This window comes from Dasypus novemcinctus, chromosome 27, assembly GCF_030445035.2.
Source record: "Dasypus novemcinctus isolate mDasNov1 chromosome 27, mDasNov1.1.hap2, whole genome shotgun sequence".
In the NCBI taxonomy this organism is placed as follows: domain Eukaryota; kingdom Metazoa; phylum Chordata; class Mammalia; order Cingulata; family Dasypodidae; genus Dasypus; species Dasypus novemcinctus.
In genome coordinates this window covers 42,311,063-42,336,473 of record NC_080699.1, presented here as the reverse complement: position 1 = coordinate 42,336,473, position 25,411 = coordinate 42,311,063, and the positions used below count along the sequence as shown (strand labels likewise).

Genomic DNA, 25,411 nt, shown 5'->3' with positions numbered 1-25,411 from the left:
GGGACTCTGTGGTTCTCAGGAGCCATATTAATGTGGCACTAATGCAACCCTTGTGCTCCTTGGCTAGATGGGGCTGGGCACATGTGGACCATGCACACAATGCATAAGGCAACACCCACTGTTGTAGGATGCAGCTATCAATGTTAAAGAGCATTTCCATGTGAGATAGTAATGTCAGATGCTCTCTATAAAATAGCTTCCTAGGGTCAGACATTGGGCTGGAACCAGGAGGAGTGAAGAGTCAGCAGTGGCTATAAGACCACCTGGTCCTGACCACACCTGGGGAGGTGGCAAGTTCTGGTGCCCAAACACCAGCTCCATGTAATTCAGTAGCCCTTGCTCATGGCAGTGTGCATTAGAGTCCACCTACTATCTCATACAATTATTGTGAGTGTTAGATGAGAAATACGCATGAAGTATTTATTAGGCTGGTGCAAAAATAATTGAGGTTTTGCACTTTTGAAATTTGACATTTGATATTGGCATACATTCTTGAATAAATGTGGTTATGTTTATACATCATTTTAATGTGCATTTCTCACTTTATGTTTTTTTGCTAATGACTTAGTACTTGCTGTTTATTTTATATTTATTTTAGACTATGGAAATGATATTAGACAAAAAGCAAATTTGAGTGATTTTCTGATTTGAGTTCAAAATAGGCCATATAGCAGCATAGACAACTTGCAACATCAGCATTGCATTTGGCCCAGGAACTTCTAACAAATGTACGGTGCAGTGGTGTTTTAAAAAGTTTTGCGAAGGAGACGAGACCCTTGAAGAGGAGGAGTGTTGTGGCCAGCCATTGAAAGTTGACAACGACCAACTGAGAGCAATCATCGAAGCTGATCCTCTTAAACTGCACAAGAAGTTGCCGAAGAACTCAACACGGACAATTCTATGGTCATTTGACATTTGAAGTAAATTGGAAAGGTGAAAAAGCTAAATAAAGGGGGGCCTCCTGAGCTGTCTGAATGTCAAAAAGAGCATCAATATGAAGTGTTGTTTTCTCTTATTCTATACAACAGCGAATCATTTCTCCGATTGTGACATGCAACAAATGTGGATTTTATACGACAACCAGTGATAACTAGCTCAGTGGCTAGACCAAAAAGAAGCTCCAAAGCACTTCCCAAAGCCAAACTTCCACCAAAGAAAGTTCCTAGTCACTGTGTGGTGGTCTGCTGCTGGTCTGATCCACTACAGCTGTCTGAATCCCAGCAAAACCATTACGTCTGAGAAGTATGCTCAGCAAATCAATGAGATTCACCAAAAACTGCAAGGCCTGCAGCCAGCACTGGTCAACAGAAAGGGCCCAATTTTTCTGCATGGCAATGCCTGGCCACATGGTCATACAACCAACGCTTCAAAAGTTGAACAAATTGGGCTATGAAGTTTGCCTCATCTGCCATATTCACCTGACCTTTTGCCAACTGACTACCACTTATTCAAGCATCTCGACAACATTTTGCAGGAGAAATGCTTCCACAACCAGCAAGGTGCAGAACATGCTTTCCAGGAGTTTGTCGAATCCTGAAGCATGGATTTTTACAAGAATACACAAACTTATTTCTTGTTGGCAAAAATGTGTTGATTATAATGGTTCCTCTTTTGATTAATAAAGATGTATTTGAAGCTATTTAAAATGATTTAAAATTCTCAATCCAAAACTGTAATTCCTTTTGCACCAACCTGATAGACATTGTATGCACTCAATAAATGGGAATGACTGTGACCATTAGTTTATTGAACCCATTACCAAGTTTGAGCACACTTTAATATACAAGATCCTTGGTACAATAAAATCTCAATTCAAAAATGAAAGAATAATTAGATAACTGCTCTGCTAGTAGGAGCTTAATAATAATAAACTTTTCAAGGGATTCATCACAGGTCCTTCAGCTAAAAAACTGTACTCAACTTAAAATAGGATTTGATTTACAAGAAGTACAATCTCTCAGCCTCTTTTCTTCTGAGAAAGTAACTATATCTGCTCAGCTTGGATGAAACCTACAGAAGGCTTGAGAAATGCCTTATTTCACAACTATGAATGAAAGGATACAAATATAGTTTATATTTTTTCCTCCTTGACCTTTCCTTTGTATACATATAGAATGGATGGAAGATAGGAAAGATGATGATATCCCAAATGGAAAGATTTAATAGATCTCTTATGGAAAAAAACAAAAAGGTCTGGGGAGCCAAAACCTGCTTTACCTGCTTTTGCTCGTTAAACACAGAAGTGCAGACTTTTTGAGAAAAAATTTAGTAAGAAAATTACTTTTGGCATGAAACATAATGATCGTCTTTGAAGAAAAGGACATGCTAAATTGTCCTAAAGAGTTGGCCTCTGTTAAGCAGTAAGAACCCTTCTTAAATAGGTTAGTGTTAGTTGCTAGTAAGCCTTAGCATGTATAACATGACACTGCCCCACATCATTAATGACCCAGCAGTCTCAGGTATGAAGTATCTTTCCATACGGACTTCTCCAATCCCTAGGAAATGCATATCACAATATCGCTCAGAATGTCCTTTCCATCAGATACCCAAGGATGGGTTGTTTCTGAGTTTTCCATCTTGTCACAGCTTCTCTTGGACTCCATACCTCACACAAAAGCTAATACTCTTAAGAAAACTTCCATGTCCACTATCTCCTTTGCTTGAGATAAAAATGCAAACTAAGCATTTTAAACATTCATCTATTAACTGGATTCCATCATAACACAAAGGATATAGGCTCAATAAAAATATGACACAAACTGGCAGCAAATCTTATTTGTATCTATATGCATGTATAAAGATAACAGCAAAAGACATATCAAAGATCCTGGTGTGTTTTAAGAGTTTATTCAATAGTTGGAACTGAGTATGTGTATATGTTTGACTATAGATGCATATACACATAAAAAATGTAATATACTATTTTTAGGTATATAAAAGATAAAAAGAATTTTCTTAATTTTTTTTGATTGGGATATTTCTGGGAGTAATGATTAGCTTTGCATTAAAGAGGAGCTGCAGCCTAAAATGTAGTTATATGAAAATGAACTCTTTTTTTCTTGACAATGCCAGGCCCTGTATATCTCTGAGGCCATTTCTTCCCTCAACACAATGGAGCTAGTTTCTCCTGCTTCTGAAGCCGGCCCGGTCCTGGGGGCTGAGTGCTCCTTTCTCTTGAGGGCTGTCAACTCAGTTTTTCATGCAGACCCTCTGTTACGGGTGATGATATCAAAGTCAGAAAGCACACAGCTGGATATTTGGAATTCGCAGCTTGATGTCTGGAACCTGCGTATTTGCAGTAGTGCAGCTGATGGCTGCTAAAAAAAAAATTAAAAAAATAAAGAAATCAGCTTTTGATTTGTAAACTCAGCCAATTTGATCTGAAAGACATTGATAGGCGATAAATATAGAACTCCACAGTGTCATATTACCTCAGGGTCTCTGCTGTTTGCTTTCTCTTTTTCTGATTCTCTAGAGATATAAACCAACATTGAGTGCTCAGAGAAGTGGAGACTTTAATTGCTTTGAAAGTCCTTGCCCGGATTAATTTAAAGAAATGCTATTTATGAAAGCAGCTCCAAAGGGGTTAAAGTCCTCAGGAGGTTGTAAAGCAGGCGCTCAGGTAAAACCTCTACTCCTGTGTCCCCTGAATTAGCTGGTTCCAAGTGGTCTCGGGAAGGAGGGGAGTATGAAATGTAGCTGGAAAGGCATCTCCGTAGCAGCAGTTCTGATCTGAGCATTGTGCAAACCTAATCTCAAGGGGTTTTGAACCTCAGGAGACAATATTATGACTAAGTGCATATGAGGGGTGTGTGTGTGTGTGTCCTCCAAAGAAGAGAGCTGTCGCTTTCCAAGAGGCAGTCTGAAAAGGGCTGAGACTACAAGAAGATTCAACTTCCTGTGGTCTTTGGGATCATCCCTAAGGATGGGCCAGACAGAAACAAATCGACATCACTCTCCATCTCCTCCAAAAAATAACAGCATCCGAAAACTATAAATATAACCGATGCTAGGAAGAAGAGAAACAACTCCAGGGTATAAAAGCACACCCCCGTGTGGTCTCATTAAGTATTTTGTGAAGGATGGGAAGTCATGCAACTTGTAAATACGTGATCCTTTTGAAGACTAGATATGCAGATCTGGGCAGTTCTTTTTTAACTTAAAGAGGGGAGTTCTTTTCCCACTCAAGGCTTAAGTTGAAAGGAATGGAGTGTGCAGCAATCTGCTCTGTTCCACTGGGAGATTAACTAGAAGTCCCTGTCTACTGAGGAAAGACTGTAGAGCGAGCAGGGCTGTAGGCCCATGAAGGCTGTACACAGAGCAGGTTGTATAGGGAACAGGGCTGTACACAGAGCAGAGCTGTACACCCAGGCAGGGCTGTACAAGACAGGACTGGATACACATCAAGGCTGTACACGAAGCAGGGTCGTGCACAGAGCAGGGCTGTATATGGAACAAGGCTGTACACAGGGCAGAGCTGTACACCCAGGCAGGAATGTACACTGAACATGCATGTACAACAAGCAAGGCTGGTATACCAAGGCAGGACTGTGCACCCAGGCAGGTACACTGTGGTAGGCTTATAGATGCAAGGCTGCACATTGAGCAGGGATGCCCTTAGGCAGGTGTGTGCACTGAGGCACACCATTACATCCCTCCAGGCTGCACACCCAGCGGGGCCGTTCACTGAGTGGGGATATAGACTGTTCACTGAGCAGGGATGGAGACCGGACAGAACTAGAGGTTTTCCTGTGGAATCCCATTTATTGACAATGTACCACATAAGAAGCTAACTGATAACTTGACTACCTTGGGGAAATAGAAAAGTTGTGGTAGATACAAATCTATAGTTAAAGAGAATCTAATGAATGGAGTCAGTCCAGATTCTCAGAGCAAACTGCAAGGAGTCTCGGGAACAGAGATGGAAATGCCATCTGTGTATCCTAATTGGTGTGGGGAGCACAGAGATGAGCCCACACGTGTAAGTGAGTGACTGGAAAATGCCATGCAGAAATACCCACAGACTAACAGGAAGCTTGATTTTTTAGACTCTCTGGCTGCAGTAATAGAAGGAATTGGTGGAAAATCTTTTTTATTTACCATATTTAACTACAGCCTTTGACTATGGGGAAAAAAATACAAATGAGTCCTTGCAAATTGCTCTCCAAATATATCCACTACCACAGCTATTTGCTGCTAAACCATCCTGCCCCAAACAGCTGCATGGGCCCTGCCCACCTGTTTGCCAATGCCTCATCCTCGGTTCTTAATTTTCCACTAAATACAGGTGAGCTATTCAAGCACATGAAATTTATAAGAAATTTAGTTGCACGGAAAAGAAGATGAGCTGATTTGCTCTTTCATTGGCTCCACCACTGATGTTCTCTTCTACCTCTCTCCATTTCCCTTACAGCCTAAAATTGGGCAGGTGCACCTGGTCCCTAGAGGCACTCACCATATTGAAACACGAGGGCAAGCACAGCTTCTGGGACTGTGCATGGTGCTCCTGAATCTGGTTTTCTCTTAGGTGTTGAGTGAGCCTGAGTAAGTTACAGAACCTCAGTTCCCTCACTTGGGAATTGTGGACACTTTCATATTACTCATAGGTTGGGTCTGAGAGTTATATAAGAGACTTCGTATAAATATAGAAGAGGTATTTGATTGACACATGGCAGATGCTCAATAGATGTTAGAAGGAAAAAAAAACAAACTACAGGAGGGATTTGTCGTATTTAACCCTTACGCTTGGCGCAGTGGTTAGGGTGTTCGTCTACCCCATGGGAGGTCCGCGGTTCAAACTCCAGTCCTCCTCGACCCGTGTGGAGCTGGCCCATGTGCAGTGCTGATGCGCGCAAGGAGTGCCCTGTGATGCAGGGGTGTCCCCTGCATAGGGGAGCCCCACGCGCAAGGAGTGCACCCACGTAAAGAGAGCCGCGCAGCGTGAAAGAAAGCGCAGCCTGCCCAGGAATTGCGCCGCCCACACGGAGAGCTGACACAAGATGCTCAACAAAAAGAAACACAGATTCCTATGCCGCTGACAACCCCTATGTAATGTAATCTCACAGAGCCCACCCTTCTAGTACTTCTATTCTCTCTCCCATGTTAATCTATATTTTAAAATCTCATTTCTACATTTTAAATTATCAGCTATGTTTCTGATTTCCACATTGATAACACCATGCCACAAGAAGCTGCTGAAAGCTAATAACTGCAAACTGGATGCCTCACTCTGTATTTCACAGCTGGACCTCCATCTCGTCCCTCAAATCTGCCCATTCTCCTTTTTCCCTTAATTTCTCTTGGTGGCATTATTGACTGCCCATTCTTCTAAGACTTGTCTCCTAAAATTAGTCAAATTTAACTCCTTCCTTTCTCTCCTCACCTTCAATCAACCAATCCCATTATTTTGATCACCTTTAAAGCTTTCAAGTCTATTATCTTAGTCATCATTGTTGCTATCTGTGATGGTTAGGCTAGTGTGTCAACTCAGCTAGGTAATGGTGCCCAGTTGTTTGGCCAAGCAGGAACTGGGCTAATTGTATTACAAGGACACTTCATGGGCTTTAGTCATTGGTGAGTTGATTGCATAGATGACTGATTACTTCTACCATCAACCAAGGAGATTGCCCTCACCTTGCTGTCAGCAATGAGTGATATTTTATCCAATCAACTGTATGCCTTAAATGGGGTAGTGATTTCAGCTTTCAGAGAAAGAACTCCCCGTTCTACTGTGGACAGACAGACAGTGTCTCCTGGGAACCACCAAAGATCCTCATCGTAGCCCCTGGTTTGCAACTTGCCCTGCAGAATTTGGACTGCTGAAGGAATTTTATAAGATCTCATACCATTTACCACTATCTCCTGTGGAATCTGTTTCCCTAGGGAATACTCACTAATACACTATCTTAATTGAGATTCTCTTTATCTTCTTTGAAATAGTACAATGTCTTCTGTACTTACTTCCTTGCCTTCAGTTTATCCTGCTTTTTATAAATTGCCAAAATACACTTAACCAAACCAAACCAAACCAAACCAAAACCCCATTCTCACTCCTGTTTAAATCCTTGTACTGGTTCCCCATCGCTCCTTGCCATGGTATATAAAGCTAGTTCTTGTCCACATCTCTAGATTTCTATTACCAACCCCTTTTACCCATCTCCTACTGTACACACCAGCAAAGTTCCACAAACACTGGTATTTTTATTTATCTGTGTCTTTGTATCTTCTTCTTTTCCTGGGATCTAATACCAACTTTGCCTGCATTCAAATGTTGCTGTATCCTTCAGACTCCATCTTAGATATTATGCCACAGGGAGGTTTTCCTTGACAAACTTTCCTGCTTCCCCTCCATCAAGTTCACTTTTTACTTCTAGTTTTGCACTTGTCATACTGCATTATTTTATATTTATTGTACGTTATCTTAGTTTGTCAGGCTGCTATGACAAACACCATGCAATGGGAGGGCTTACACAACAAGCATTTTTTGGCTCATGGTTTCAGAGGCTTGAAGTCCAAAATCACGGAGTTGTCAAGAGCTTTCTCCCCAAAGTCTGTGGTGCTCTGGCGTTGGCTTGCCTCAGGTTTTGGGGTTCCTGGCTTGTGTGGCTGATTTTCCTCACATGGCGGTCTCTCTCTTCTTGTGTCAGCTCTTCCAGTTTTTCTTGATTTCTGGCTTCTCCCTGTAGCCTCCTCTTCATAAGGTCTCCAATAATATGTACTAAGATCCTCCCTGATTTAGCTGTCCAACACTTAAGTAAAAATAATGTCCTCAGAGATCCTGTAAACAATGGGATCACACCCACAGGAATGTAGACAAAGCCTAAGACTATGCCTATCACATAATCCAAACCGTCACATGTACTTACTCACTGTACTCTAGTTTTCTAGAGAGAAAATACTCTTTTATTTTTCTCCATATCTCCAATATCTGTAGAACATAGGTGATATCAAATCACCATGATTTCGTGGGGGCGGGTTGAGGGTGGTGACTGCCGGATGTGCCCACCTGGGCTGGCTCCGCAGCCTTCGGGAAACACGACCTCGGGAGCAGAGCTGGGGCTTTTCTCTGCCGCCGCCCTGACCACTCTCAGCGCTCACCTTGGATGCTTCTGAGATTTCGCCAGGGTCAGCCTCCTCGCGGCTCCTCTTGCTCAGCCTGCACCGTGGGGCGGGCTGGGCGAACCTCCCAGGTGTGGCACTGTAGCCCTTAGTGCCAGTACCTCCTCCAGGAGAGCTGAGCGAGTGCCCATGTGGTTGCTGAGGAGGTGCCCCCGGTGGTGGCGCGGCCAGAACACTGGTCACCCTTACGCCTTATGTGTGCCCGTTGCAAGGACTGTGTGTGAGTCTGGTATAATCTGGCTTCCGGAGATTCTGTCTTAGCAAGAAGGCAACGCAGAATACTCTTGGAAAGAAAACTGAAATTATAAGAAAGCCAGAACCTATTTTTACATAGTGGCCGGCTCGCTTACCAATATGGGTGCTACTCCCAACCTTTTTCTTCCTGGCGGGGACCTGGCAATTTCTCAATCTGAGTTCTAACAAAATGCTAACTGATGAAAGGTTACAATGCGAACATCATAACACTAATTATCAGACTTTGGAAGCTGATCACACATCCTGTATGCAGGATGAGCACATAAAGTCACAAAATGAACTCAAGCGATTTTTAAATGAAAAGCAAACTCACCAAGAAAAATTTCAGCAGCTGCTTGAAGAGTTAAGACGGGAAACAGCAGAGAAAACTAAAGACTCAGAGGAAATAGGACCACAGACATCAACGCCACAAAAACTGGAATTGTTAAAACAGAGCCCAGATACAAAAAGAATTAGAAACTGCAATGACAGATCATTTTTGGAAGCTAGATGAAGAATTTCAAAAATATAGAGCTGAATATAAGCTTCACGATGAGCAGACATTTGTCAAATCAGAATTTGAGGACCAGAAAGAATTTTCATACATTTTAGAAGGAAAAAAAAAAGAAAATACGAATCAGTGATTGCAAGATTTGAGAAAAATAAAGAACTACATAACCATCTGCTTAATGTTAATCCCATAAGAGACAGTAAATGAGTGTAGTAACTTACTCAAGAAAAAGCCCATTTGTGTCAGAAATTAAAAGGTTTAGAGGCTGAAATCATGGAATTAAGGTCTGAAAAAAGAGAATTCTGGTGCTCAGGGAGAAAATATCCAAAGAATACAAGTAGGGCAGTTGGCTGAGATGCAGACTTCAGTTAGACCCCTGGAGACTGACAGTCAGATAAACTACAGTCTGAAGACTTGGAAAAAGAGCTACAGTCAAGCAATGAACAAAATCCTTTTTCCGTTGGTACATTGCATAAAACGGAAGGAGAAATAAAATACATTGACCTGTAAAGCTAAAGAACTTGAACTTTCAAATAAACTAGAAATAGCAGGCATCAGACTGGAAGCAGCAAGAGCTAAGAATGAGTTAGAGAGAGAAAGGAATAAGATTCAAAGGAAAGCGGACTTGGTCCAATGGATAGGGCATCTGCCTACCACATGGGAGGTCCAGGGTTCAAACCCCGGGCCTTCTTGACCCGTGTGGAGCTGGCCAACGTGCAGTGCTGATGCACTCAAGGAGTGCCCTGCCATGCAGGGGTGTCCCCTGCGTAGGGGTGCGCCCCATAAGGAAAGCTGCCCAGCGTGAAAGAAGGTGCTGCCTGCCCAAGAATGGTGCCACACACACGGAGAGCTGGCACAACAAGATGTCACAACAAAAAGAAACAGATTCCCATGCTGCTGGCAACAACAGAAGCGGACAAAGAAGAACACTCAGAAATGGACACAGAGAACAGACAACTGGGGGGGGGGTGTAGGGAAAGGGGAAATAAATAAATAAATAAAATACATCTTTAAAAAAAAACAAAACAAAGTGAATGGATGGATTGCAGTCAATGAAGTTCTCCAGCCAGCTGTTGAACATCAGAGTGCTCTTAATAGAAAACGATCATGAATTAGTATGTAAAGTACAAGCTGCAAAGGAAGAAGGTTATCAAAAATTTGTGGCATTACAACATGAAAAGCTAGAACTTGAGAAAAGATTAGCAGATTTAGAAAAAAATAAAAGTGGAACATGATGTCTGGAGGCCATCTGAAAAGGATCAGTGTGAAGAGAAATTGTGGGCTTCACAGATGACAGAAGAGTCAGCCAGAAGGAAACTTCAGAGCATTAGGCTAAAACTTCAACAAGAGTTTGTGAAATTGGAAAACACATAGAGAGAAAAAAATGAAAATTCTAACCTGAAACAGCAAATCAGTAGTTTGCAGATCTAAGTAACCTCACTTGCATAGTCAGAGAATGATTGCTGAATTCAAACCAAATGCTGCAGGAAATGGTGGAAAGGTTAAAACAGGAATGCTGCAATTTCAAAAGCCAACCTGGAAAATGCAACTAGAAGTTGAAAAGACATTGGAAGAAAAACAGAAACAGTGATTGGAAGAAAAGCCTAAGCCTTATGAACGAATCATAGAGAAGAAAAATACAATCAGGCCAAAGAGAGATTGCAAGGTGAGCTGCAGTTGCCTAGTAAAAGAGAAAATCTCTTCATGAAAACAAATTGAACAGACTGCAGGAGAAAGTAGAAGGTCTGGAGGCAAAGAGAGATGAGTTGGAAACAGAAAATCAGGTGTTAAATAGACATATTTGAAGAATATGCAAGACTTCACAAAAGACTAAAAGTTATGCGGAGAAGACATGAATTTTGAAATTTAATTTTGGTTCCTAACATGCCTCCAACAGCAACCATCAATCCTGTTAGCTTTCAGTCTTCAACCATGGTTCCAGGCATGGAAATCTCTCCTTCTCATTTTCAGGAGGCACAATATCCTATGTAAAAGACTAGAAGAACTTGAAACAACACAAAGAAAACAACTAGAAGGACTTGGAATCCCTGGAGAATGATGTTCTTGGAGCAAAGACAAGGTCAGTTAAAAGGGGTGGAATCAGTGGCCCAATAAAGCTTGATGTTTTAACACTTGCATCATTTAGATACCTTATTACTGTTTGCCAAAACACTTGAATGTCCCTCAGGAAAATGTACCTACAACACGCTATGATATATATAATGTGTGACTGCTGGGATTTTAAGATTATACTGATGACAAACAAAGTATTTTTTTAAAAAACCTTTTTTCCGTGACATTAAGACTAATTATTGGCAGCTCTTTAAGACTGTCAAAAAGGAACTAATTAGGGAACCAAGTTTTAAAATTATTTTATTACATTTCCCTTGTTGAATTATTTTGCTGTTTTGCCTAAAAGAAGCCCAGGTTGAATTCCCCCTTCCTCATCACTGAGATGCTTAGCAACACTAGGGTCAGTAAACATTTTCTAGTTTACTATATATGACAGTTATGAATCTTTAGTCCTTGAAACAAAATTACAGTTTAAAAGTCAGCATATACAAATAAAACAAAGTATCTAAATATCAAAAATTTATAATAATTTATGTTTAAAAATTGAATGAATGGATGAACTGACTAATTTCAGAGGGCATTCCAGCAGTCATAATGAAGTCTTTTGAACCTTCTCTGTGACTTTTAAGAAAACATACATATATCTATTTTAAGGATTTTGTGTGCACACACACATGTGCATGTGTGTATATGTGACAAAAGCTAGACTCGTAAAGAGACCCCTCAGTATCTCCCAAAGTTATAGAATTCTATTTCATGTTTCCTAGGGGGACTAAAAAATGCCTTTATCAAACCAAGCCTGGAATGAATAAGAAAAAAGCCAGGTTGGCTATCTCCACAAATATCCTTAGTTGAAAGCACTTGTGGCTAATGTCCCCGCTTCCTCTGGATGAGTTAGGATTCAGTGTGCCCTAATCAAAAGTGTCTCAGAGAGCTTTCTTATGTCATCATCAATTCAGTTGAATTTTTTCCAAGTGGAATCAGCGTGGTGATTCAGCTCTGTCTATATGTAATTAGTAGTGGAATGATTGCAGGGAGTGTGATTAGGCTATTTACCTTCCTGGGAAAGGCAGGGGAGAAAAGTGCTGCCATCAACACATAATGGGCCTCAACAGCAGAAGGGGTAGCCTCTGCCGTGGAAACACTAACTACAACAAGTACTATAATAAGCAAGGCGATGCAAAACATGGAAGCGGGCAGTTGGGGAGGTGCTTTCAAACAACAGCTGCTTCTGCTGAGAAAACCAGTCCCACCCTGTGCACTCCCCATGCACCTGCTTCAAGAGGTTGGAAACGTACACAGATACAACAGATGTCCAAGCTCTTACACATATGTTCACCTGACTTCTCTTTCCTTCCCTGCATCGTGTACTTGGCTGGACCACTGGCAGTCCATGTAGCCTCCACCCTTCCTCAGCAGCTTTATTTAAATAAAAGTAATTACCGTTCCTCTCTTTTTCTTCAGTCTTATCCACAATTCCAAGAGATGGAAAGAAGGAACATTTTACTTAATTACCAGCCAAAATGCGTTGGTCCTTGATGTGAAAAAACTTACAATCTTGGGGAAGCAGACTTGGCCCAGTGGTTAGGGTGTCCGTCTACCACATGAGAGGTCTGTGGTTCAAACCCCGGGCCCCCTTGACCCATGTGGAGCTGGCCCATGAGTAGTGCTGATACACGCAAGGAGTGCTGTGCTACACAGGGGTGTCCCCCGCATAGGGGAGCCCCACACGCAAGGAGTGTGCCCCGTAAGGAGAGCCGTCCAGCCTGAAAGAAAGTGCAGCCTGCCCAGGAGTGGCATCACACACACGGAGATTTGATGCAGCAAGATGATGCAAAACAAAAAGAAACACAGATTTCCTTGCCGCTGACAACAACAGAAGTGGACAAAGAAGACAACGCAGCAAATAGACAAAGAGAACAGACAACTGGGGTGGGCAGTGGGGAGAGAAATAAATCTTTAAAAAAAACTTACAATCTTAACTGATGGGCTTAAAATGATTCTTTATTTCTGTTCTATTTCTTAAGTTTGGGAGAACAAATGTCCCATCGAGGCTTGACTAGCAACTTTCGTGATGCAATTGGGGAGTGGACAGGAGCACACAAATTATACAATGATACCAGTAGCTGCTAAAAGCAGGGTGCAAGAGGGGAGGTAGAAAGAAAAGTGAAGGGAAGGAGAGAAGGGTAGGAGAGAACAAGACAGCATAAGCAGATGGCAAAATTATGATGTCAAAGAAAGCAAGCAGAATGCAAGTGGTTGCTCAAGGCAATTGCCTACTTGCTTAGTTAAATCAGAAGCCTGCTCCCTGTGACTGACGTGCTCTCACCAAAGCTTGAATCCTTGGCCACACCTCTGGCAGTAGATAGCCATAACCCCTCTTCTGTATGCAACCTGTGACAAAGCTAGCCTGAGCGGCGCTGTAGCATCCTATGGCTCTGACTCGAACAACACTCTTCTCCAAGAAACCATCATAAAGAATCCTCTAGAAAAGAGTCAGCAAACTTTTTCTATAAAAGACCTTATAGGAGATATTTTCGACTTTGCAGGCCATACAATTTCTGTAGCAACCACCAAACTCTGGGGTTGCAGCACCCAAGCAACCATATATAATTCATAAGTGTATGAGTATGACTGTGTTCCAATAAAGCTTTATTGAGGGACAATGAAATTCAATTTCCTATCATTTAATATGGTGCAAAATATTATTCCTTTGATTTTCACCTACTTAAAATGTAAAAAGCACTTTTTGCTCATAGGCCATATTAAAAGAAACAAACAAAAAAACATGTGACCTGCCAGATTTAGCCTATTCTAGATGTTTTCTTGGAGTCTAAATCTTTCTAGGTATCTCCTATTTCCAATATTCTCATATTCTACAGTTTTAAATAGCCTTTCCTCTGACTCAGCTTCATACCCTTCCTCTCCCTTCAAAATCCTTCCTTTCTGCACTCTGAAACCCCTACTACATGTTCTGTAACTCCCTTCTGTCCAGTTCTTCTTGGAGAGCTAACACCATCTCACTGCTGTGCTAAGCCTGAGAGTATGGATTTCTCTGCAGACCAGAACTGTCAATGGGGAGCATTGATTTTTAAACAGCTCCTGTATTTTATGATCAGTGTGAGAGGTTGGTATCATTCCTCCCCATTGATACTTCTAGATTCCTTCTTTTAAAAACCTTGCTTCTTTGAGGTTAATGCCACCCAATAATTATACTCCTTTATTTCTTACCCCATTTCTCTTCTCTGCTACCTGCTTTGCCATTCCTTGTAATTAACTGAACACCTTTGTTGTGGCTTATAATCTTCATCTCCATCTCGACTCCTACCTTAGTGATTTCATTGTCCAAAAACATCGTCTTGCCTAAACCAGTCTCTCACCATCTTCAACTCTTTAACTTAAGTGCCTTTTTCCTCTGCTCCCTTTAGCTTTCTACTGACATTCAGTCTTGGAACTTTTCAGAATCAGAACCTGCACCACCTCCTCAGTGATGAATTTGGACATCTCACATCTCTCTTTCTTTCCAAATTATTTGCTCAGTAACTTGACGCAAACAATGATCTGACTTTACTAGCTACAAATTCACTGAGGCAACACATTTAACTCTTTTCTACTTTTGCATCCTTTTCTGAAAACTTAGATTTTATGACTATCATTATAGTCTCTCACTGGAAAATATACTCAACTCCTTCACCTCTATCCCTTTATTATACTAGTCTGAAAAAAAAACACATAAAAACACAACACTCTAAATGCATGCAAAGGTCGGTGTTCCCTGTGTGCTTGAGGACTAGCACATAAGCAAGCAAGTTGGCTTCACTGTATATTCGTGGTCACTCACTTCAAACAAGCACTCACCACTGCCCTGGAATTCTACAATGTTCTCTGAGAAGTGTGCTCTCCCCATCTCAAGGTTTACGCTTTCTTTCTTTATTCTCTTTCAACATCTCACTGCCTCGCCACCCTCTCCCTGCAACCATGTTGATGATCTTATCTCTTGCTTCAGTGAAGGAAAAAAAAGAAAGAAAGAAGCAAACTAGAATCCATCAGTCAAACAGCCATCCCTTTTTCATTATTAGTTCTATAAAACTTCTATAGCTGTGACTGTCATTTCATTGTTTCTTAATATAACGAAACAGCTGTGTATCCCTCCAACACAAGTCCGAATCCTCCATTTATTTTCTGGATTCCTTTCTTTCTCATCTTTTCAAGGACTTCTCTCTAACAGTTACTTCCACTTTCTCCCGTAGCTTCATCTGCTTTCGCTGTGCTGGGTCATTTCCACTGAACTTCTCTCACCTTATGGAATGTCTGCCCTAACACCGCTCCTCTACTCTGACCCCATATTTCACAGTCACGCTTCTAACAGCTATTGCCCACGTATGTTACCTTGGATTCTTCACTTCATATTCATACTTAAACCAGTCCCATCTGACTTCTGCTCACACTTCTCCTTTGAACCTACACTTATCAAGGTCACCAAAAGACTACCATGTTGCCAAATTCATAGCACATGTGTTATAAGAGACTTCTCAGCAGTGAGGTTGTTAACACTAACTCCTTTAAATGATCCTCTCTTGGCTTCTATAATTCCTTACTTTTCCAATTGTCCATCTATCACTCTGGATATAAAGTCATTTAAGGCCCATCATGACCTAACCCCTCTTTATTACTCTATCATTTTTTTCTTCATATTTTTCCATACTTGACTCAGGTGCAACTAAAACAACTTATAATTCCAGAAGAGTGTTATCATATTTTTTCCCCCTGGTTTTACTCTTGCTATCACCTGGAAATAATTTCTGGCCATCTCTTGCTTCTCTTTCAAATCACAGCCTAGATTTTACCTTTTATGAGAATCCTTCTCTGATATTTCTAGGTGCCCCGGGATAGCACTGCCCCTTCACTATGTATCTTAAGAAATCAGGGCTTATTTCTATGATGGCATGTATTTCATCATATTAAAATGCTCTGGTTACTTCTCTTTCTCTCCCTTCAGACTGAAAATCCATAAAGGGAAGAGAACATTTACATATCTGCAACATATGGTTATATGTAATTTGTTGAATGAATGAAGTGATGAATGAATAAACAGAAGTAAAGCTATGTTCCCTAATTTCAATGAATTTAGAGTTTTATAAGCCAACATTAATTTTTCATTTAGACTTGCCAAGGCAGGGTATACTAAATCATTTTCCTTTATATCTAAATGCATGTTCAGAGTAAAAAATGAGGGAAACCACCTGTGGGGGTTTGGAACTCTATGCACCCCAGGAAAACATGATCTTAAAGTTAATCCATCTCTGTGGGTGTGAACCTATTGTAAGTAGGATTTTTTATAAGATTGCTTCTTTTACGGTGGGGTCTACCTCAATTAAGATGTGCCTTACTCCTATTCATTGAGTTTTTTATAAATAGAAGGAAACTCAGACAGGTAAGGAAAAAGTCACAGGAAATAAGAAACTTAAATTCAGCACAACCTGGCAGAGAAGGAAGAGACCCGAAACACCACATATTTGCAATATGACAAGGTAAGGACAAAGGGTCGCCAGCTGCCAGCCCCAGAAAACCACAGTCCTCAGGGAATTCACGGGACTGAATGCTTTGAAGCTATGTTGATTTGGACTTCTATCTTAACCATAAAGCTGTGAACTAGTGAATTCCCCTTGTTCAACCCAAACTATTTCTTATTTGCTTGAGCATCCAAGGAAACTAAAGCGCTACCCTCAATAAATTATTTGATAACTTACCGCACACATGCCTGACCTTGTGGTCCCATTTCCCATTACTACCCATTTCTGTTTTGCCCTACACGATCCTTTTTTCAAGGGCAGGGTATTGGTGGAGGTCTAGCTTCACGGTGAATATGATATGACTGACATTGCTTAATTTGAATGTTCAAGATGATAATAAAGATAAGCGTGATCTTTAGTTAGTCTGCTAACTAATTTTAATTCTCTTCTGGCTCCAAGAAGTAAGCACCCCCTATATCTTCCGCTCATTACAATTGGACAGAAATACATAGAACAGTTATCTGAAGGCTCTGAAGAGTGAACAATAGTAGGCGGACTCAGAAGGGAGGTCAAAATTTGAAGAAAGTCAATATGGTGGTAAGTTTCTGGGTTATTTTTCTACTCATCTTGCCTGGCTTAGACTCATGGTGCCCTGAAACTGCCCAGATGCTGCAAACAGAAAATCTCCACGATAACCCTTCTTTTTCTAGTCTGAGGACTGGGAAAGGAGCGACTTGCAAGATAGAGAGAATGGGAGAAGTATGAGAAATCGCCTGATTTTTAATCCTGACGCTGCCCTGCGTTTAACCCCAGTCCCAAATCTGTGCTCCCACAGTGGAATGGTAACGGCAGCAATGGCCACATCAACCCCAAATCTCAGGAGAAAAATCCATCTTCATGACCAAAAGATCTGGGAAAATTGTCCTTGTTTGAAAAGTATGGAGGGAATCTCCACTACATTTTTTTCCTTCTCTTTCTTCCCACCGCTTCATCCTGGAGGGATATTCAATTGCAGGAATTGGGAAATATTGATGGGAGGCTAAAACCCTAGCTTTCTAGGAAAAGGGCAAGGAAAGTGGACCCAGGGGTGCTGGAACATGTGGGAGAAATCACAGAACGGCGGGAACCCAGTAAGGGAGTCACGTAAAGCAATATATGAAGGCTTACCACTGAGCTTGTTCAGAACTGACCCAAAATAGTAGAGCAAAGGCTTTGAGAACTGAACTATTGTGCATGGACTACCCAGTGTGCCAGCTGACCAATGGAAGACGTATATGAAAAACACTGCAGAATTTTAAAAAATGGAACTGGTATTGGATCTACAGTTCATAGAGAGAAAATTGAAATTTGTGGCCTGAAAGTAACTGGCTGATAAAACAGAAACAACACTATTCTCTGGAGTATTTTAATAGGATATAGAATCTACCAATTTAGGGTTCTACTAATCTAGGATCCATTAGCATAATTGTCAAAATGTCCAGGATCAATCCTAAATTACTTATCATAAAAAAACAACAACAACCAAGTACAATCTAAACAACTCTCAGTGGAAATGACAATGAGTAGCGACCAACCCTGAGAAGACCCACATTTTGCAATTATCAAAGACTTAAAGCCATCAATACAGATATACTCCACAAAGTAAGGGTAAACCCTCTTGAAATGAATATAAAGATAGAAATATTCAAGAGTAAACTAAAAGGCCTAAGAAATGTTCAAATTAAAATTTAGGACTGAATTTTAGAAATGCAGTAAATGGGCTCATAACAGGATGGAGATGACAGAGTAAAGACTCAAAGTGGACATGGTGGCTGATGGGTATGGGGTAAGGCAGGAAGAGATGAGAGGTGGAGGCGTCTTTGGGACATGGAGCTGCCCTGGATGGTGCTTCAGAGGCCATCACCGGACATTGTAAATCCTCACAGGGCCCACTGGATGGAATGGAGGAGAGTATGGGCCATGATGTGGACCATTGACTATGAGGTGCAGAGGTGCCCAAAGATGTACTTACCAAATCCAATGGATGTGTCATGATGATGGGAACGAGTGTTGCTGGGGGGGGGAGAGAGGTGGGGTGGGTGGGTGGGGTTGAATGGGACCTCACATATATATTTTTAATGTAATATTATTACAAAGTCAATAAAAAAAAAAGACTCAGTGAGCAATGACAGGGATTAGTGCTAGGGTAAGGATTTGATGACAAAAGGGCAGCACAAGAATTTGTGCATGGAGTATGGAACTCTTCTGCATTCATTCAGTTCCAGTGATGGCAATTAAATGAATCTACGTATTTGTTAAAATTCACAGTATTCTACTCTGAAAAGTAATTTTTTTTTTAGTTTTTAAATTTTAAAATTAAACAGATACTACACAGTGATGGCATCAACATGCTGACCTAAGACATCCTGTGGAAAAGTCTCTGTTCAGAAAGAACTAATAAAGGGACAAATCCCACATGCTTGGAGTTTTGGAGTATGATACCATTTGGAGAAAGACCCCACAAATGCTAAATTGAAGAAAAAGAACTATAACAACAACAAATGAAAACACCAATAACAAGTAGATTTATGTCCAGGAACCATCAATCCAGACTGTTCTCCTCAGTTGTCCCCATACTTTAGGGGATGCAAATCCTTCCTGCTGTGGCTAGACATACACAGCAGTGAGTCAGAAGCTCACACATGTCCAAGCAGAGGCTCCAAGTCCACAGAGATCCGGGTGGACATACACACACAAGAGTGCCCCCAGGAAAAAAGAAACACAACAAAACTTTTCCTAAGAGGTTTACACACTCAGTACAGTCCCTGATTGCTAGATTACCTAAATGCAAAATGGGCCTTTCTGGGTTGACCCCAGCTGGTTCCCCATGGCAGGATATGCAATGTGGAAATAATAAGAGGGAGAAAACTCTCATGGAAAAAAGAAAGATAAAAAGAGAAAACTGAACTGCTATAAAGCAAGGCAGGTATCATAACTGAAATGTAAATGTGGCACTGAGTGAGGGAGTGAATTTAAACAGATCATAGGAGCTGGGGAAAAGATCTGCACAAAAACTGACAGAACAGATGAGAATTCCCACAGGAAGAATGGAGGAAAGGAAGCTACAGGGGAAACACTTGCACATAAAAGGACAATCTTAAAAGTTTTACCACATATTCTGGGTGAGTATCAGGCACAGAAGAGATGAGAGAATCTGAACAGTTAAACATGGGTTACTCTAAAGTTCCAGTATAAATTGGGCCAACATCAAAGAAGATTCGTAATTCATAGCCAGTCTACAATGAAGTCCCATGCACAAAATTGTGGGGATGAAAGGCATAAAAATGAAGATTAAAAATACATTAAAGGCATACAGCAGCAAGTTTGAACAAGCAGGAGAAAGAATCAATGAACTAGAAGAAATGACTATTGAAATTATACAGTCCGAAAAACAGACAGAGAAAGAATAGAAAACATTGAGCAATGTCTCAGGGACTTGTATGCATACAGCATACAAACATATGCATGGTGAGTATCCCAAAAGGAGAAGAGAAAGGAAAAGAATCATAATATTTAAGGAAATAATGGCCTAATATTCTCCAACTCTTATGAAAGGCATAAATATATATGTCAAAGAAGTGCAATGGACTCCAAATAGACCTATGCTGACACCCATACTAATCAGAATGTCAAATGCCAATGATAAAGAGAAAATTCTGAAAGCATCAAGAGAAAAATAAGTCATCACATACAAAATTCAGCGCTGATTTCTCATCAGAAACCATGGAGGCTAGAAGGTATTGAAAGAGAAAAACTGCCAGCCCAAAACACCTTATTTGGAAAAGCAGTCCTTCAAAAGTGAGGGAGAGTTTAAAACATTCATAGAATAACAGAAACTGACACAGTCCATCACCAAAAGATGTTCCCTACAAGAATTGCTGGAGGGAGTTGTTCAGGTTGAAAGGAAAATTTTAAAAAATCAGGACAGAGTAGCTTGGAGCAGTATGAAGGAATAAAGATCCTCAGTAAAGTTAACGAAATGTGTAAATGCAAACCCCAATATAACTGAATCCTCAATCCACTTTACATTCCTATCAGAGTCAGAACAATTGAATAAAAATCATATTTCCTGATAATGGGCACAAAAACAATATAAAGAGGAAATAGAGGGATATGGGAGCGGAAAATATGTATGCTATTGAATTTGAGTTAGTATCTTTTTAAATTAGTAGGTTATAGATATAAGTTGTATAATAAAAAACCCAGGAGAATCATTAAATATCGTGAGGTTAATAAAAAATTAAAAATACATATATTAACAGAAATGAAAAGGGATCATTCTGATATATCACAAAAGATCAGCTACACAGAAGAGGAGGCTGCAAAAAAAAAGAGAGACAAAAAAGGTATGACAAACTGAAGGACAAAATAGCTGAAGTTAATACTGCCTTTTTATTAATAATAGTGTTAACAGATTAAACGCTCCAATCAAAAGACACAGATTGATAGAATGGACCAAACTATATGTTGTTTATAAGAGATGCAGCTTAGAACCAAAGAGACAAATAGGTTGAAAGTCAAAGCATGGAAAAGGTAATTCAGGCAAATAGTAATTAAAAAAAAAACACAAAAAACAGCTGAGGTAGCTATACCAATATAAAACAAAATAAACTTTAAGTCAACAATTGTTAGGAAAGACAAAGAAGGACACTGTATCACTGTATATCAATAAAAGGGTCAATCTACCCTTTTTAGAAATTATAATAATTAATATTTATTAACAAACCTTGGTGCCTCTAAATCTGTGAGGCAAACCATGACAAAACTGAAGGGAGAAATAAATACCTCTACAGTAATAATGGGAGACTTCAATACACCACTCTCATCAACAGATAGAACATCAAGAGAGAAGAACAACAAGGAAAGAGAGAAATTTGAGTAATGTGATAAATGAACTAGAACAAACTGAAATATACAGGACATTGTGGCCCGAAACAGCAGGATATACAGTTTTTTCAAGTGCACATGGATTGTTCTCCAGGAAAGACCATATTCTGGGTCACAAAACAAGTCTCAATACATTTTAAAAGATTAAAATTATACAAAGCATCTTTTCTGACCATAATGGAATAAAGCTGGAAATCAATCTGTCGTTTCAGCAAAGAACTAGGAAACACATAAATATATGAAACAATCAGTGCCTCAAAAAAGAAATCACAAGGAAAATCAGTAAATATATTGAGATGAAAAAAAAACAGTAACAACATATCAAAATTTACGGGATGTAGTGAAGACAGTGCTGAGAGGTAAATTTATAGCCATAAATGCATACATTAAAAAAAGAAGAAAGAGCTAAAATGAAAGACCCAACTGAATACCTGGAGGAACTAGAAAAAAGAATAGCAAACTAAATCCAAAGCAAGCAGAAGGAAATAAATAATGATAATTAAAGCAGACATAAATGAAATAGAGAAATTTAAAAAAAGATAATTACCAAAACAAAAGTTGGTTCTTTGAAAATATCTATAAAATTGACAAACCTTCAGGTTGATTGACAATGAAAAAAAAGAGAGAAAGGATGCAAATAAGATCAGAAATGACAGGGGGGACATTACTACTGACCCCATAGAAATAAAAAAGGTTCATAAGATGATACAATGAATAAATGTAGGCCAACACATTAGGCAAACTAAATGGAATGGACAAATTCACAGAAACACAAAGAAAAACCTACACTGACTCTAGAAGAGATAGAATATCTTAATGGACTATCTTAGTTTGTTACAGGGGGGGCCAATGCAAAGTACCAGAAATAGGTTGGCTTTTATAAAGGGGATTTATTTGAGGTAAAACCTTACAGTTCTGATGCCATGAAAAGCCCAAATCAAGCTGCACCATCAAAAGTTCAATGAATGTCTCATGATGATTGAGCAGGTTGTTGTTATGGGGGGAGGAGTGGAGTGAGGGGGGTGGGGGGTATATGGGGACCTCATATTTTTCGAATGTAACATTAAAAAATAAATAAATAAAAAATAAAAAATTAAAAAAAATTAAACAACAAAAAAAAAGATTTTTCACCAAATTCAGCTGTTAATTCTGGGGTCCTGCCAGGGGCAAAGATGGACACGGATCTCCACTGAGGTCTCTGCCTTCCCATCCAGAACCTACCATCCTGGAGTCAGCTGTGGGCAACAAGCATAAGGCTTGTCTCTTCTGGGCCTCCCTTTTCAGCCTCAGCTGCTTCACGTTCTTCCCACGTTTAACGGTGAGATATCAGGCATATGGCTTGTCACTTCAGCCTTGAGCTACGCCATGGGCCCAGGCTCTTAGGGACCCCTTTCTGTGCCTCTCCACTCCGCTGCTTTCAGACACTGGAACCTCTCTCACCCTCGGGCTGCTCTGCTTTCCTGCAGCCCTCTCTCACACACGGCAGAATGAATATGGTGCCTTCCTTTCTAGGTGTGTCTCTGTTCATATCAGACCCAGCAAGAAGACAAAGATCCAAGCTAGCACATGCCTCACTGAAGCATTCAATTAAATGGGGAGTAAACCCACACAAATGGATTAGTTAAAAAGTCATTTTTTTTTCTTTTTGGGATTCATAAAAGAATTTCAAACAGTCACATGAAACAATTATAAGCGAAGAGATTGAATCAGCCATCAAAAACCTCCCAACAAAGAGAAGCCAGGACAAAATGACTTCACAAGTGAATTCCACCAAGATTTCAAGAATCAGTAACAATCCTCCTCAAACTCTTCCAAAATATTGAAGAGGGAATACTACCTAATTCATTTTATGAAGCCCACCCTAATATCGAAGTAAGATAAAAAATACTACAAGAAAAGAAAATTACAGACTAATTACTCTTGAATATACATGCAACAAGCCTCAACAAAATCCTGGTAAACTGAATCCAACAGCACATTAAAATGATTACACACCATGATCAGGTGGGATTCATCCTAGAGTAGCAAGGGTGGTTCAACAGAAGAAAATCAAGTAATATAATACACATTAACTAAACAAAGGGTGAAAACCACATGATTGTCTCGATTGACACAGAAAAGTAGTTCGACAAAATCCCGCAACATAGCTTGATTAAAAAACTTAGAAAAAAACTTCCTTAACAAGGTAACAGGCATATACGAATAACCCACTATTAACATCATACTCGGTTTCGAAAGACTGAAAACTTCCCTTATAAAGCTAATTCAAATTAGCCAGGAAGAAGATCAACATGCAAAAACCAGTAGTGTTTCTGTGAACTACTAGTGAGCAATCTGAGGTGGAAATCAAGAAAAAAATTCCAATTACAATAGCTACAAAAATAATCAAATATCTAGGGATACATTTAACCAAGGATGTAAAGGACTTATGCATAGAAAACTATAAAATTTTGCTAAAAGAAATCAAAGATCTACAAAATGGAAGAACGTTTCATTCTCATGGATTCAAAGATTAAATATTGTTAAAATGATTTACAGATTCAATGTAATTCCAATCAAAATTCCAACAGCCTACATTGCAGAAATGGAAAAGACAATCATCAAATTTATTTGGAAGGGTAAGTGGTCCTGAACAGCCAAAACCTATTTTCAAAAGAAGAACGAAGTCAGAGGACTTATACTTCCTGACTATGAAACTTATTACAATGCTACAGTGGTCAATACAGCATGGTACTGGAACAATGATAGATATATGGACTGATAGAATTGGAAATGGACTCTCACATCTATGGCCAGTTGCTTTTTGACAGAGCTACCAAGTCCACTTAATTGGGAAAGCATATTCTCTTAACAAATGATGCTTGGAGAAATGCATATCCACATACAAAAAGATGAAGAGGACCCCTACCTCACAGCATATACAAAAATAACTAAAAATTCTTCAAAGAACTAAATATAAAAACCAAGCTTATAAAACTCCCAAAAGGAACTGTAGGGAAGCTTCCTAAAAATCTTGTGGTTGGCAATGATTCCTTATACTGTACACCCGAAGCACAAGGGCAAAAGAAAACAAAATAGATAAATGGGATTGCATCAAAATAGCAAAATATTTGTACATGAAAGGATTTTTTCATAAATGGGATAATACTGTCTACCCAATGGGAGAAAATATTGGAAATTGCATTATCCAATAAGGTCTTAATGTCCAGAATATAAAAAGAAATCCTACAACTCAACAACAAAAAAAACCCCAACATCCAAATTAAAAAATAAACAAAATACTTGAATAGACATTTCTATTAAGAGGATATGCAAAAAGTTGGAACCAACCCAAATGCCCATCAACAGACGAGTGGATCAATAAAATGTGGTATATACACACAATGGAATACTACTCGGCTGTAAGAACAAACACACTACAAACACATGTGATAACATGGATGAATCTTGAGAACCTTATGTTGAGTGAAGCAACCCAGACATTGAAGGACAAATACTACATGACCTCAATGATATGAAATAAACAAGCTGCCCTAGATAGCAAGAGACTGAACGATAGGCTTACAGGAAATCGGAGGGTGGAGGAAGGATATGAGCCGATGTCGGCAGGGGGGGAATTTAAGACGAGATGGTGGTAAGTATTAACACAAAGAATAGATAAAAGGGGGGCAAGGGGTTGCCTTTGGTTGGGGCTTTGCGGGTTTGAGGGTGGCTGGGGAGGGACGGATGGGTAACGTTGCCCAAAAGTGGGGGGAGGGAGGGGTAGCATACGAACACAGGAGAGGGTCAGGTGTTGGTGGAGAGTAAAATGCCGAGAAAATCATATCAAAATATAATAAAGAGGGTTACCTGTTTAGAATGCTCGGAGGGGAGGGTCTGATGCAGGACGGGCTCCTGGGGAATGTCTAAATGCTCATTCTGCCAGAGTGGGTGACACCATGGGGTAGAAACCCAAGTAGTGAGAGTGGGGGTGGACCCACATCCTGGGGAGGACTAATGCCATCAAATAGAGGGAACTGTATCCCTCGAGAGAAAG

General features: G+C 40.0%; 1 protein-coding gene and 1 pseudogene across 4 annotated transcripts in view; one reads left to right on the top strand and one right to left on the bottom strand.

Annotated features, from left to right (window-relative positions):
* Nucleotides 1–25,411, bottom strand: part of NTM (neurotrimin) — a 1,004,227-nt gene that overhangs the window by 31,754 nt on the left and 947,062 nt on the right. The window lies entirely within an intron of this gene.
* Nucleotides 5,224–10,922, top strand: LOC139437715 (centrosomal protein of 83 kDa-like; annotated as a pseudogene).